At 46.6% G+C, this 15,512-nt stretch overlaps 1 protein-coding gene and 1 long non-coding RNA gene across 3 annotated transcripts in view; one reads left to right on the plus strand and one right to left on the minus strand.

Moving 5' to 3' along the window:
* Positions 1-3,804: 3,804 nt before the first annotated feature.
* LOC128828759 (uncharacterized) lies at positions 3,805-8,522 on the minus strand. The gene is made up of 4 exons (XR_008443229.1): positions 8,324-8,522; positions 6,537-6,705; positions 5,808-5,930; positions 3,805-3,887 (listed from the first exon to the last, which is right to left on the minus strand). It is a non-coding gene; the product is annotated as an uncharacterized LOC128828759 (long non-coding RNA).
* A 1,473-nt stretch (positions 8,523-9,995) lies between these two features.
* Positions 9,996-15,512, plus strand: part of RFX2 (regulatory factor X2) — a 102,686-nt gene continuing 97,169 nt past the window's right edge. For both annotated transcript variants that reach the window (XM_054013954.1, XM_054013955.1), the window contains exon 1: positions 9,996-10,095. The gene's annotated coding sequence lies outside the window, so the exon portion shown is untranslated. The remainder of the gene's footprint in view (positions 10,096-15,512) is intronic.

The following is a 15,512-nucleotide window of genomic DNA, read 5'->3' on the forward strand; positions in this document are numbered from 1 at the left end:
TGGCAGCTGGTGGGGCTCCAGTTGTCAGTGCCCCACACGGTCAGTTACATTGGTGGAAGAGCTCCTGGTGAGGACATGCACCGCCGACGGAAGGAGCTAGTGTGGACGTGAAAAACTGCAGTAATTACTGCGGTGGCTGTCTGTCAGCCTCATGTAGGTCGACTTAATTTTGTTGCGTAGACAAGACCTCAGGTGTGTGAAAAATCCACCCCCCCCCCCCAAGAAATGTAGCTATGCTGACCTAACTCACAGTATAGACCAGGGGTCTCAAACATGCGGCCCACCGAGTTATTTCCTGCGGGCCGCCAAGCTCCCCTCCCTTGCCACCCCCCATCCCCCTCCCCCCAGTGCACCGCGGCCCCACTCCTCTGCCTACCTCCAGGTGCTTCCTGCCACCAAACAGCTGTTTGGCAGCGCTTAGCACTTTCCAGGAGGGAGAGGGGAGGAGTGGGGAGCCGTGCGCTCAGGAGAGGAGGCGGAGAAGAGGCGGGGCAGGGGTGGGGATTTGGGGAAGGGGTTGGAATAGGGGCAGGGAGGAGGCAGAATTGGGGTGGGGACTTTGGGGAAGGGGTTGGAATGGGGGGCAGGGAAGGGGGGGGAAGAGGCAGGGCAGGGCCTCATGGAAGGGATGGAGTGGGGGTGGGGCCGGGGGCAGAGTGGGGGGCTTTTGTATCTTTATATTAAAAGGTGTTAGTGATGCAGCCCTCGGGCCAATGTACTAGTCCTCGTGGTGATTTGAGTTTGAGATCCCTGGTATAGACAGTGCTAGGTTAATGGAAGAATTCTTCCATCAACCTAGCTACCATCTATCTGCAGTGACGGGGGAACCCCTTTTGTCGGCATAGGTATGCGTGTATACTGAAGCCCTACAGAGGCGCAGGAGCATTGGTGCAGCTGAGCCACTGTCGTGTTTTCAGTATAGATCTACCCTTAGCATGGCTGTTGAGGCCTTCAGCATTGGAGCTAGTTGAAGAAAGGTTTTATTTTGAGAAAAAAAATTGAAAGCGATGAAATGTTTTTGTTTCATTTGAAACTTTTCATTTTTTTAAACAAAAAATCCAAACATGTTTTCAGAAAGTTTCACTTCAGCCATTTGTCACTTTTTTTTTTTTCACCTTGGGAAAAAAAGGAGGTAAAGGGTAAAAAAGTGAACGAAAGTAGGGTGCTTTTTCCCTCCACTGATATTAAAACAATTTTTTAATGTAAGTGAGACAAGGTGAGTGAGGTAATATCTTTTATTGAACCAACGTCAGTTGGTGAGAGAGACAAGCTTTTGAGCTACACAGAGCTCTTATTCAGGTCTTTTAATACTTATTTTTTTCCACAGAAAAACTTGAAATTTCAAAGGACCTAGCATGATTCCACAAAACATTTTCATTTCTTCAAAACACTTTCTTTTTTTTTTTTTTTTGGCCAAAATTTGTTTTAAGTTGAAACATTTCAACCAGTTATATTGAGCACACATTATCCAAGGGACTAGATTTTACTCACATTACAGGTCACTTTTAGAGAGAAGTGTGCCCTCTTGTGTCTGACTGGTACAACTGCAGTTAACTATCCAGATACAGGGTATGGTCTGTTTTATCTACCCCCGTAGCAGGAAGATCACTGGGTTATCATTAATAATTTTCTAGAAGTAGAAGACTTTCATTAAATAGATGTTGGTCCTGAAGGGGCTGGAACGGAAGTGATAAGATCTGGCTTATGCAACAGGTTCAAGAAATGGAAGAATTTACTATAGTGACCAGCTTGACACACAATGAAGAGCTTTTATTTAAAAATGATTAACAAACCTATGATTACTACCCAGTTCCCAGCAAGAAATTGGCTAACATCCCAGGCTTTACTGGAGGGATTTACTAAGGGATTGTGTGCTGGACATAAGGGAGCATTTCTGGCTATTACGAGGCAGGATGGGGCAGGGCAGGTGCCCGATTCTCCTCTACCTTCCATCTCATGCAGGGGGTACAAAATGCTACCATCTCAGGATGGAAGTACATGTAGATATGTCTACACAAAGTACAAAGCATGCTCTGAGACTAAAGTACCATTTACCCCTGTTTTACTAGGACAGACCCAATTTTTCATAGTTTTTCACTTAGGTGCCTGTTCCATTATAAAAATGACAAAGGCATTTAATTCACTTAGGCATTTTACCCATAATAGCCCAGTGTCCCAGGAACATCTGGAGCACCTGAAATGTCCCACCTGTTCATTTCATCAATCACAACATTTGAAGTTTTTCCTAACCCAAAATACTTATTTAAGATGCACGGCTATAAATATGGAGAACATGTTCTGTGTTTGCCTGGAACAAACGTGTTTGGGGCAAAGAGAAAACCTGAACAAGTACATACACTATCAGAGCTATTTTGTTTTCCAGAGTGAATGTTAATGATACTTGTTCAGTGCTTCATGATTAAGACTGCATGTCTGTAACGGAGGTCATGGAAGTCACAGATTACATGACTTTCCGTGACCTCCGTGACTTCTGCAGCAGTTGGTGTGGCTGGCTCCGCGCCGCTTCCCGCAGCCCACATTGGCCCGGAGCAGCGAACTGCAGCCAGTGGAAGCCGCGATCTGCCGAAACCGCGGACGCAGCAGGTAAACAAACCGGCCCGGCCTGCAGGGGGCTTATCCTGGTGGGCCGCGTGCCAAAGGTTGCCGATCCCTGACCTAAAGTATGTCTACACTACGAAGCCTATGTCAGCATAGCTGTACTGGCATAGCCCCCTTTCTCTCCCCCACCCTCCACCCCTCCCCGTGCACATGTAGCATATGCCAACAGAAGGAGTTCCAAACAATGTTAACGGACACCCTCTTCTGTCAACATAGCTGCATCTACACTGGGAGTTTTGTCAGCATGCCTACGTAGGTCAGGTGTGTGGTTTTTTTCACACCCCTAACATAGCTATGCTGACATAACTTTTAAGTGTACACCAAGCTTGACACAGCCCAAAAATGTGGAGAGTACAAAAGTGGCTTAAAGCTCTGATCACAGTTCAAGGCAACAGCACTTGTATTCCCCTTCCATGGCCCAGCAAGGGCACCCACTCCTAGGCTCCTCAGCTGTCACCTTTTTTGGGCAGAGACTAGGGTGATCAGATGTCCCAATTTTATAGGGACAGTCCTGATTTTTGGGTCCTTTTCTTATATAGGCTCCTTTCACCCCCATCCCGATTTTTCACACTTGCTGTCTGGCCACCCTAGCGGAGACCCACGTCTTGTTCTGTCCTCATCAGGGCTTTTTCCAGGCTGCACAGTTCCCTGCCTATGCTGTGAGAGCCCCAGAAAGCCAGACTGCTTAAACCGACATGCAACTCCCATTTGCTTTCTCCTCAGAGACTATAAACAGCATAATTGTCCACAGTTGTGTTCCCACACAGCTTTTTCTAAGGAAGCACATTTATTCTTAAGGAGAAAGTAGTACTGAGAAAACAACAACTAGGGATGTAAAATATTAAACGGTTAACCAGTAAGCATTAGTCTTACCAGTTAACCCACCTTAACCATTAACCCCCAGCCCCGGGCCAGCCAGCCCCTCTCCCTTTAATTGGTTAACTGATTAAACAATATAATTTTAATCGTTTAAATGGTTAGCTTTTAAAACATCCCTAATAAAAAGACCTACATACATACTAGAAAGCTTACCAGATGTCTCCTCAACTTCAGTCCTTACGACCCTTCTCAGAAAGGATTGAGGCCCTCCTGGACAGAAGGTCCTATCTGTTTGCTGGATCAGAAAGGAGGCCTGCCTCTGAGTCAGTTTAAATTCAGGCTATTTTATCCAAAAGCCATTTCTTTGTCCGTTGGTCTCTGGAGAATCCAGTTTGAACCAGCATATATGAGCTTCCCCAGCAGTGGTACTTCTCTGGAGGTGTTACAGCCTGAGAAAATTTGCTAATCACCCCTCAATGTTTTTAGTTCCTGGAAGGCTGTGGTCCACCTCCCCCGTGGTATTACATACAATCCCTGGCCCACAATGATACATAAACTTAATACAAACAAAATCTCCCAAAGATATTGCAGGAAATTGCCATATCTATCACAGCTTCCAAACCCAAACACAGCAATGGAGCACCTGAGAAGGTTCACCGACCTTGTTCGCTGCGTGTGTGCGCGCACGTGGTGGTGGGGATGTCTTTCAGAGAAGACTTCAAAAATTAAGGGCCTCTGTCTATACTGCATGGAGATTAAAGATTCCAGGTCCTGACTCTCCATCATTCGCTACCTTGTGCGGTCATTTAAACCGTTGCAATGCAAATGTAAAATGCTACACCCACTTTACATTTGCTTTGCCTGTTAGAAAGGTCTTCGTAAGGTGCACTGCAACAGAGAATCAGCCTCCACTTCCTCCCCCACTTTTTTAAAGCTAAAACTCCATTTTCCTAACTCCGAAGGATGAAGCTCTGAGTCAGCCCTGCTGGAATTACAGCTTGCAATTCCCTGGCATTTAAGGATGTCAATCCTGATGTCTAGGGTAAGCCACCAGCCTTGCTGCACATCAGTGTGTGTACGTTTTATAACATGGAATGAAGAATGGGCTATCTGCCATCATTGAAAACTATGTAACAGTGACTTTACAGATCTGATTTAAGATAACAAATTAAGATAATATTGTCCCCAGGATGCTAAATATGGGACAATTATGCATTTGGGCAGTTCTGGAGCAGTTATGTTTGATTTGTCCCCATGGTGAGGCAGTACATGTTCCGACTTATTTTTAAACCAACCTACATTTATAATCTCTGCTTTAAGAGCAAAACTCAATTTAGCCTTAACCATGAAACCATGACTAGTGCCTCCATAATAATAAGACTATAAAGACCCCTTCATTGTAGAGAGAAACTTTTCAGAGTCTAAACCGGGGTGGGCAAACTTTTTGGCCTGAGGGCCACATCTGGGTATGGAAATTGTATGGTGGGCCTTGAATGCACACGCAACTAGGGTTGGGGGGGGGGTGAATGGGGAGGGTGCGGACTCCAGCTGAGGGTGCAGGCTCTGGGGTGGAGGTGGGGCTGAGGATGAGGGGTTGGGGGTGCAGGAGGGTGCTCTGGACTGGGACCAAGGAGTTCAGAGGGTGGGAGGGGGATCAGGGCTGGGGGTTGAGGCACAGGAGGGGGTCAGGGGTACAGTCCCCAGGTGGCACTTACCTCAAGCAGCTCGCGGAAGCAGCGACATGTCCCCCCGCTGGCTCCTATGCGAAGGCGTGGTCGGGCGGTTCTGTATGCTGCCCTGTGCACAGGCGCTGCCCCTGCAGATCCCATTGGCCGCAATTCCCAGCCAATGGGAGCTGTGGGGACGGCACTTGGGGCAGAGACAATATGCAGAGCCCCCCTGACTGCCCCTACACATAGGAGCCGGAGTGGGGACATGCCTCTGCTTCCGGGAGCTGTCCAGAGCTACAGCACATGTGGAGCGGGGCAAGTCCCGGACCCCGTTCCCCAGCGAGAGCTCGAGGGCCGGATTAAAATGTCTGAAGGGCCGGATCTGGCCCCCGGGGCGTAGTTTGCCCACCCCTGGTCTAAACAGTGGAACCATTTTAACCTTCCCAAGGGTTTAAACCTGCCACGCATCATGAAATATAAAGGAGAATGACAAAAAGCAATGTCAGTGTTTCCATCAAAGACCTCATTTCTCAGGGAACAGTTAAGAAACTGCAGCTCAGGTGAAATAACAGAAAATAAGGAAATTTGGCCATTCGTTGTAGAAACTCAGAGAATGTTCCCAGAACATTGTTAGGGTCCCTTCCTCTGCTGTGCAGTGATGGTCTATAAATGGGTTATGGGCTATTCTTTGCCACTAACCTGTGAGACTGCAGAATCTAAAGAAATCTGCAAAATGGTCCGGAGGTCCATGTTACATTATCAGTTGGGGGTGGGTCTCAGTTCCAGTCCTTTTCTCTCCAAAGCCAGCATGAGTTGGGAATGCTGCAGGTGGTCAATATTAATAGCAATAGGAGTTACTCTTGCTACCTGGAGAGGTCTATGCCTGCTGATTTGTTTTTATAGTGAACAGAATGCTAATTTCTGTCCTGCTTAGAGGATGCTGCCAGGGTGGGCATGTTCCAAGAAGGAACAGGACTTGTGTCCTGCCTTATTGCAACAATATTTTTCCCTCCCAGGAAGAGGGAGTATAGCCTGTTATTATGGGCCCAAATCTTCTAGTCTCCATGCACTCAAAACTCCCAATGGTGTCAGTGGAATTTCTGGAGGTGCACTGATTGGAGGACTGGGCCCTAAGGTGTTAGGTTAAGGCTTCAAACAGCCCTCTTCCCATTTCACACAACGAAAACCTGGCCAGTCTCCATGGGGGGATAGAGAAGATCCTCAGGAGGTAGGAGGAGTGCAGTGTCAGCAGCAGACTCTCCTTTCCTTTGTGGCAGTCCCATCATGGGCACTCCATGGGGATGGGGCACCTGTTCAGTTTGGGGGGTGGAACAGGGGCAGTCTTTGCCATTCTGCCCTCCCCTGGAAGGGGAAATCCACACTTAGGCTGTTATTGTTTGAAGCAGTGGTATCTCAGGCTGCATTCACCTTTGAAGAGAGATTTGCACAGGTGAAGGCAGCCTGCCTAGAGAGAGAAGGGTCCAGAGAAGCAGGAAGGGGGGATTCCTGGGATCCAAAGAGTGGGCTCTTGTGTCCCCATTTGAGGATGGGGTTTCAGGGGAATTCCATGTGATGACGACCTCTGAGTTTCCAACCTCTTCAAGGAGAGCACAGGTTAGCCTCTTGTTGGGTAACTTCTACACTTACACTCAGTGCAGAGGAATTTGTACATTAAAAATAAACAAGAATAAGAACCAAGGTGACTTCAGCTTTTGAGAATCTCTTTGTCCAAAGGTTAGAGATTTAGGTCCTGCCTGTACAGTTTGGTGTTTGTGGGTCTGTTTTTCAGCCCCACAGTGCTAGGCACTGCACAAACATATAAATAGTCCCAGTGAGCAAGCCTCATTTTGCAATGGTGCAGTATGTCTACATTAGGTGTTTTCATCAGGATCGTTATACTGCTACAAATTTTCCTAACTCTAGACAAGCCCTTTTGAAATGTGCCTTAGAAGGCATTGTGCAATCTCAGCCAGCAGATGTCTCCTTAATACACACTCTAGCTCAATTCACACACACAGCTTAACAGGGAAATGGACTTTCCATTAAAGCCATTCAAATTATATAGTCAGACATTCTGTAGAATATTTCCTGGCTGGCTCATGAAAACCCATAATGCATATTCCACTTAGAAACAATTCTGCCGACAGATCATTTGTATCAAATGATAGTTTACACATTTCATCCAGAAAGAACCCTAAACCAAATTATAAACACCATGCGCTGGATGTGCCACACCCAGTGCTGAAATGCAGCCTTCTCTGGGGTGAGAATGGCAGCTGTTTAACAGCCTACAGCAACACTACACAACAGTATTTGCTCAAATGTTATTTCTAAGGACATTTGCATTAATACAGATCTCTGCTTTCTTTCTACTTTGACTGCTTGGCCTCAACTCAAACTAATCCTCTGCTTGTTGTTTGTGACTTCACAATCGATTGCTATGGAAACAATTTTGATGTCATGGAGAATTATTAGTTCAGGTAGGGAGAAATAAGCAGCAAGAGCAAATACATTCTTAAGAAACAAAGAGCCTGTTTACATGCAAATGCCCATGTGTGGTAAGGGGGTGAGGGAACAGAAATGCAGCTAATCTATAAGCAGACCGTTTCCAGAGAGATTTGGCAGTTTCCAATAATGCAACAGCAGCTCTTTAATATTTAACTGGCAAGAATTTCACTTGTAAAAAATGCAAACAAACTGAAAGGTGAAGATTCAAATATCTAGTCAAATCTATCTATCCAACAAGCTTATCCATCAATAGTCACTGACCTGCTGGGTGACTTTGGGCAAGCAAGTCCCTTCCACTCTCTGTGTCTCTACTTTCCCCCAACCTGTTACCTGTCTTATCTATTTAGACAGTAAACTCTTCAATACAGAGACCATCTTTCACTATGTTCACATACTGCACCTAGCACAAGATCTTGGCTGAAGCCTTTATGTTACAATTTGTAACAAAACAGATGAATTTAGGGAGAAAGGTGAAAAATCATAGTCAATAAGGGGAAATTAGGACTCATGGCTGTAGGCTGAGAACTTTGCATGTCTGACAAGGTAAGTAGGGGTCAGTTCTAGTCAGTGCGTGGGTAAAGGAACACCCAGGTGGTGCTGGTTATTTAGAAGGTGATGCTCAGCACTGAAGCTAATGCCACAGCATGGTGATGGAGGAGTGTGGAATGGGCTGTCTTTTGGATGAGAAGGGAAATTGAAGTCCTCACCACTTATCATCATTAAACAGCTTGCGGTTCTCTTCACAAGAATAGGGGCATGAACCTGTGTCCTAGAACAAACGCGGGTTCTGTCTCTATTCCCCAGCCTACTACCATCCACTTCAGTGCCTGCCCCATTTTGTGTTTCCCTTTCAGCCCCCAGAGCATCCTCTCTCCCAATTAGCCTGTACCCCATTCTGCTCCCACAGCCCCAGACCTGCCTCCCTATGGCCTTGATTAGTCCTCACCATTAATTAGCCCCCACCAGCTCCAAACCCCATTACCCCCTCATCCTGCCCCCACCAGCTCCAACCCCCATTACCGCCAGCCCCACCTGCTCCAACCCCCATTACCACCAGCCCCGCCCCATTACTCCCCCACCCTGCCCCCTTACCCTCTCACCCTGCCCCCCTTATCCCCTCACCCCCTAGTCCCTGCCCCCTTACCCTCTCACCCTGCCCCCCTTATCCCCTCACCTCCACTAGTCCCTGCCCCCTTACCCTCTCACCCTGCCCCCCTTATCCCCTCACCCCCACTAGTCCCTGCCCCCTTACCCTCTCACCCTGTCCCCCTTATCCCCTCACCCCCACTAGTCCCTGCCCCCTTACCCTCTCACCCTGCCCCCCTTATCCCCTCACCTCCACTAGTCCCTGCCCCCTTACCCTCTCACCCTGCCCCCCTTATCCCCTCACCTCCACTAGTCCCTGCCCCCTTACCCTCTCACCCTGCCCCCCTTATCCCCTCACCTCCACTAGTCCCTGCCCCCTTACCCTCTCACCCTGCCCCCTTATCCCCTCACCCCTAGTCCCTGCCCCCTTACCCTCTCATCCCTACCAGCTCCAACCCCCATTACCACCCCATCCCATTACTGCCCCCCTTCCCCTCACCCCCACTAGTCCCTGCCCCCTTACCCCCTCACCCCCTAGTCCCTGCCCCCTTACCCTCTCACCCTGCCCCCTTATCCCCTCACCCCCTAGTCCCTGCCCCCTTACCCTCTCACCCTGCCCCCTTATCCCCTCACCCCCTAGTCCCTGCCCCCTTATCCTCTCATCCCTACCAGCTCCAACCCCCATTACCACCCCATCCCATTACTGCCCCCCTTCCCCTCACTCCCACCAGTCCCTGCCCCATTCCCTTCTCATCCCCACCTGCTCCGACCCCTATTAGCCCGTTGCCCTTTCTCCCACAGCAGCCCCACCCATTACCCCCTCAATCCGGCCAGCTCCTGCCCCCATGACGCCCTCACCCGCCCCAGCTGAGGCTGTTGCCCGGGGGGAGGGGGGCAGCAGCCGACTGGCTGAGGTGACTCCCCGGTTCCCGGGGCTCCGCGCTCACTGCGCGCCGCCGCCCCCGCGCCGGGCGGAGAGGAGGCGGGGGGAGGGTCATGCCCCAGAATGACGGCTGAGGTGACCCCGCCCCCTTTTGGCCCCTCCCGCCCCTGAACGTTCTCTCCTCCCTCCAATTGAAGCGCCAAAGCGCGCGCCAACTCCCGGCCCCACCCTTACCCCCACATGATTGGCCGGAGCCCGCCCCGCCCTCTATGTGAGCGACAGCCCTAGGGCCAACCAGGGGCCGCGGAACCCAGGCCGCCTCCTTTCCTCGGGAAGAGGGCGAGGCCTGCATGTGACGTAAGACGAGAGGGTAGCAACAGTTGCCTCGAGACCCCGCGCGAGGCGCCATAGTGACCGTAGTCGTGGAGACTGTTACTTGCCAACGGTAGCAACACGCAGCCCCGGCAGCCGGAGCCCAGCGCAGCCCGGGGAGCCCGGCGGGGAGGGCAGGTGAGAGGGCAGGGATGGGATGGGGTCCCTGAGGGGAGGCGCCCCCATCCCCTTTGGGGTGCGACCAGACTGGCCCAGGGGCTGGAGTGACCCGATGTACGGACTGGAGTGAAACTGGTTTGGGGGGGGGGGGGGCAGGAGTGACTCCGATTTGGGTGAGGGAGGAGGGGGCAGTGGTGGCTCTGGTTTGTGCTGCGGGGCTGGAGTGACTTTGGTTTGGAGGCATGGAGGGGGCTGGAGTGACTGGACTGAGGTAGACTAGTGTGAATCTAATTCGTGGCAGGGGGCAGGAGTGACTCCAGTTGGGGGGGTGGAGGGGGCCGGAGTTGCTGGATTGGTGTGGACTAGTGTGACTCTAGTTCGTGGGAGGGGGCTGGAGTGACTGGTTAGTAGGAGAGGGAGGCTGAAGAGCCTGTGGTGGGACAAGGAGGCTGGAGAGATTCTGGCTTATGTGGGTGGGCGCTGGACTGACTGATCTGGAGGAGTGGGGCTGGAGTGAATCTTGTTTGTGTGGCAGTGTGAAGGAGGGACCTGGAGTTTATCTGACTTTAACTCCAGTCCCACCTCCTCTAATCTAGTTTGTGCCATGGCTTCTCCCCTGGCTTTTGGCTGCATGCTACTTATTATTAATGTAACTTATTTTCCTGCTGCCTCTTTGCAAACTTTTTCCTGTGGGTGTTGGGAGCTGTTGCTCAGAGGTTTCTCTGCCCAGCCCCTGCCTGAGGTATTTTTGATGGGGGAGGCTTATTATCAGATGATGTACACAACACACTGGCCTCTTCTCTGTATTGGAGGGAGCCTGCCACAACACCACTCTCCTCCCAACACTTTCTCCTGCCTTTTCCTTTTAGTGAAATGTTGCCTTTAACCAATTGCATAGCGAAGGTGAATTAATTGCTCTTACCCTTTCTCATAATACAAGATCAAGGGGACATTCAGTGAAATGGAAAGGTAACAACTATAACTTTGATTAAATGCTTTTTTTTACCCAATGCATATGTAACCCGTGGAACTCACTACCACAAGAGTTTAGCAATATTTTACAGAGGATTTGACATGTATGTAGATATTGAGAGCATCTGCTGTTTTCATTAGATAGGATAAGATTGTATAAAGTATCTATACCCTTGTGCTTCTGGGCATAAATAAACCTCCACTGATCGAGGTTAAGAAGAAACTTCCCCTGTGGGTAGATTATTCCTTAATTGTCCACTACAGAGTTTCTTGCGCTTTCCTCTGAAGCATCCAGTTCTGGCCACTGTGAAAGACAAAGATACTGGATGAAATGGAGCCATGTTCCTCTGAAACATTTTTTCCAAGGGTTTGGGTTTTACATTTTCTCTCATTTATTTTCTTTCTTTCTTTCCATTTAATTTTAATCTCTTTACTTCCCTTTCTTTTCTATCACTCTTATTCTGTAACTTTTCCAGTAACCACCATCATGCAAAATGATTTAATAGATTTCTTTTAATCTTAGTTACCTTCTCTTTAAAAAAAAAAAAAAAAAAAAAACAACAAATAAAAATCAGCCTTGGGACTCCAGTGTGGCAGTGAGTTGTGTTTCTTTACCCACTGGTTATCTTGGAGGTGGGAGAATGGATACAAATGTTAGGGAGTTCAATATCTCTAATGATGATAAATTATTTCTTCCTATTTTTGTGCCCTGAATTTCACATTTTGATGTTTTGTTTTGAACAAAAGTATTCCCTGAAAGAACAATTAGTTGGTATATAGCACTGGCCAAAGTAACCCATTCCTTCTTCTCCTTTTCACATTGTAAGTTTCTGGATGCATGGCATGAATGTAAATTAAAAAGAAGGAAAAATGGTAGCTGATTCAAGTAGCTTCTTTTTAAAGAACTTGCATAAGCTTTGCTCCCTATTTCCTCCTCCCCTTTTTCTCCTGGGCTTTTATATTAACTTCACATGGTTTCCACCTGTCATTTATTTGATTCAATTCTCTGGAACTAGCAAGTCTCACTCTCTGTTTTCCCTGCAGTTTGAGTAATATGTGAAAATCTAAATAGGAACTTTGTGAAGCAGGTGCAGGCTATTCTTCACTTGATTGCTCCTGTTTATTTTGAATAACACATGTTGTGATACACCAAATATCAGTGTAAGAGAAGATCCACCTCAAATGGGTCTATTTAAGACTGAGTTCCTGTAGACTGACTACATCATTCCATTCTTTAACTTAGATACTAATCATCCTACCTTTTAATCTTTTTTGTTGAAAGATGCAAAATCTTGTTTGTTTATAGTACTTGAGGTAGAGTTGAGCGAATACTTCACAACAAATGATATACATTATTTTTCTGCACTTGGAATATCCACAAACAGATTATGGACTTCTTCAATTACATTGTTCAAGATTATTTAACGTGTTTTTGTTCAGTTTGTTTGAAAATGTATGAACTCTGGACTAAGAATAGTTTCCTGTGAATATACAATAATCGCTACTCAAAATAACTTGATTAGTGGTGACTGGTCAGAAGGAAAGATAAGCTTGTGCTTACAGCTTTGGACTTGGACTCCAAAGACCTTGCTGTAGTCCCTTAGGGCCAGGTTTTCAGTATCCACAACTGGAAGCAGACTTTTAAAAGTACCTAGCACTCAGTAACTCCTCCTGTGATACTTATAGCCAGGGCCAGCTTTAGGACGTGCGGGGCCCGATTTGAACAGTTTCGACGGGGCCCTGGCAGGGATGACTTAAAAAAAAAAAAAAAAAACACGTACAAAAAAACACGTGGGGCTTGTACTCACCGGGCCGTGCTCCTAGTCTTTGGCAGCGGGTCCTTCACTCGCTCCGGATCTTCGGTGGCAGTGAAGGACCCGCCACCAAAGTGCCGCCAAAGACCCGGAGCGAGAGAAGGACCCACTGCCAAAGTGCCGCCAAAGACCCGGAGAGCCGCCGGGTGAGTAAAAATTTAAAAAGCGCCTCTAGCCAGGGAAGAGATTCTCTGCCACTTGCCCCCCCCACTCTGGGTGGCCCTGCCACTGGGCACGGGGCCCTGTTAGGCACAGGGCCCGATTCGGGGGAATTGGTGGAATTGGCCTAAAGCCGGCCCTGCTTATAGCTACATTTTGAAAACTTGGTGCTGAGGTCTTTTTGAAAATCTTGATATTGTCAGCACTGTGAAAAAGTCATGAGATTAATTTAAAAAGAAACCAACATTTATTGTTTAAAACGTGCCTTCTGTTTTTAGAGCCTCTAGACTTCATGTTTTCAAGCTCCTCTCTGAAACCATGAGGGCTAGAAATGGACTCTTTTTAAAGGAAAGGTAAGAGTCTCATGTAATTATTTGACTGAAGGAGCTGGGGCTTTAAGAAAAACAACAAATATAGTGAGAGTTGGCAACACTGACGTATTTCTCTGTGCCTTGGCTCCCAGTCTGTAAAATGGGAATGACACTAGTGCTGAAAGGATAATGAGAGGATGAATGTTTGTGGGCTCTTCCAGTACTACAGAGGACTGAGGGAGGGGCATAGAAGGTTGCATGGTATTGTTTCTGTTCTCTGAAAGTCTGCACAAGCCCTGCTGGCTTGGCTATGCACAAATTAGAAATTCATTTTCTATATAATCTTGGGTATGACTTGGAAACTTGTTTTCTGTGAAGTTTTGTGCCAGTTCCATATATCTCTTAAATCTCTGCTTTATCACAATAATATAGGACCAGACACAGGGAAGTTCTGAGCACCCACAACTTCCACTGAAATCAAAGGACGTTGGGGTATTTGGTATCTCTCAGGATCAGACCCTTACATTGCAAATTTATAACATCAGTGCTAAAGGGAAATAAATCAGTTACTTATATTTAACCGAGGCTGTTTCTTTTTATCCTCCACTCATATGATTTCTAAGCCAAACTTGTTCAGGACTGATATGAGAGTGTCTAATCTCAATGGTTAACAACTGTTTCTTTTCTTGCTGGTTCAAAATTAATAATTGCATAGAAAAACAAATTACTTTGGTAGTTTTTAAATAGCTTGATGTTTGTAAAACTCCAGAAGACTGACAAATCTTAACTTTAATAGAGATCTGGTTTCTTTTTTTAAATACAGTCTGAAAACATAGATGACTGAATTTATATTTTGCCCAATTGTCCAGAATTAGTACTGAAAATGTTCTCTGAATCCAAATGTATCTTATGGAGCTCAGAAACATATAATGAAGAGGGCCTTGCTGATTTAATAGCATATCTTAATGCTACGCTCTTCAGCAAAAGTTTCTGGTGAAGACTGCTGAGATATATTTAAACCAGTTTTCCCCCTCTGCTTTTCTAGAAACAAATGCCAGCACAGTTAAAGTCTGGAAGCATGCCAGCTGGAGCAAAAGGGCTGTCCTGACCAGCATGCCAGGACTTGAAGTGGGGTGCTGAGTAGACAGTCTAACTTACTTGAGCATTGGTAACTGCAATCCTGTGACTTGAGATTATATTTCTGATATGTGAAACATATGGATTTTTCTTTTGTTCTGTCTGTGCTTTGAGACTAGGTATTTTATCTTATTCCTTTATTCAGTTCTTTATTTCTGTGTTCAAACACTTACAAATCCACCTTATTGTCTGAGAACGTACTGGCTTTCTTCAGTTAAACTGTCCCAGTGTCGGTGTAGCATGTGAACTAATTATGATGTGAATCTGTTAATGGGCAACATAATATATCTTTTCAGGCTGAACCATGTACACCTTAATACATTAGGTAACTAGGAATCCTAATGTGCAGGGAACCCACTTACAGGGAATTTGTGTTCATAACGAAACAATGCAAGACATGAATGATTCCAGTGCACTGCACTGTGCAAATCATATTTCCAGCTACAGGGAATCCTCAGCTTTGAATGAAGTTGTTCTATGAAAAACTGCTGTACTTTTGTCTTAACTAGCTATTAAAGAACAAATAGAAAATACCAAAATTCTGCAGACACCACTCAGCTGTTTGGTTTTTTTTTAAGCGTGTTGAGTTGTGTTTAGACATATGATTTCATCTCTTCGATCAGTGAAGGAATTCTGTTACTTCCCCTTGTTTAAAGAATGTGCTTTCTATTCTGTATGAAATTGAAGAGCGTGGGACACTTTTGAGGTATGGTGATGAGAATAGAGGGAAACACTTCAGGAGATTTCTGTTCAATGTAAAAGTGGTAGGACTTCTGCCAACCATGACCTTCAAAATTTTTTGATTTGTGTTCTGTTGATTTGGTGCTAGGTAGGGTTTGAAGATCTGTACCAATGCCAAATAAGGGCATTTGTAAAGTAATTTACATATCATAATGGGTCTAGATTCTTTTATTATTGTTTAGAAGAAAGAAAGTTTATTCTCCTGAGCATAACGTTGTCTAACATATATACAGGAAGACTTCCCAGCCTAGTTGACTTCTACTATACTTGTGTTAATCTCTGCTAGAAATTTTGCCTTCTT

The sequence above is a fragment of the Malaclemys terrapin genome, chromosome 24 (assembly GCF_027887155.1).
Source record: "Malaclemys terrapin pileata isolate rMalTer1 chromosome 24, rMalTer1.hap1, whole genome shotgun sequence".
Classification (NCBI taxonomy): Eukaryota; Metazoa; Chordata; order Testudines; family Emydidae; genus Malaclemys; species Malaclemys terrapin.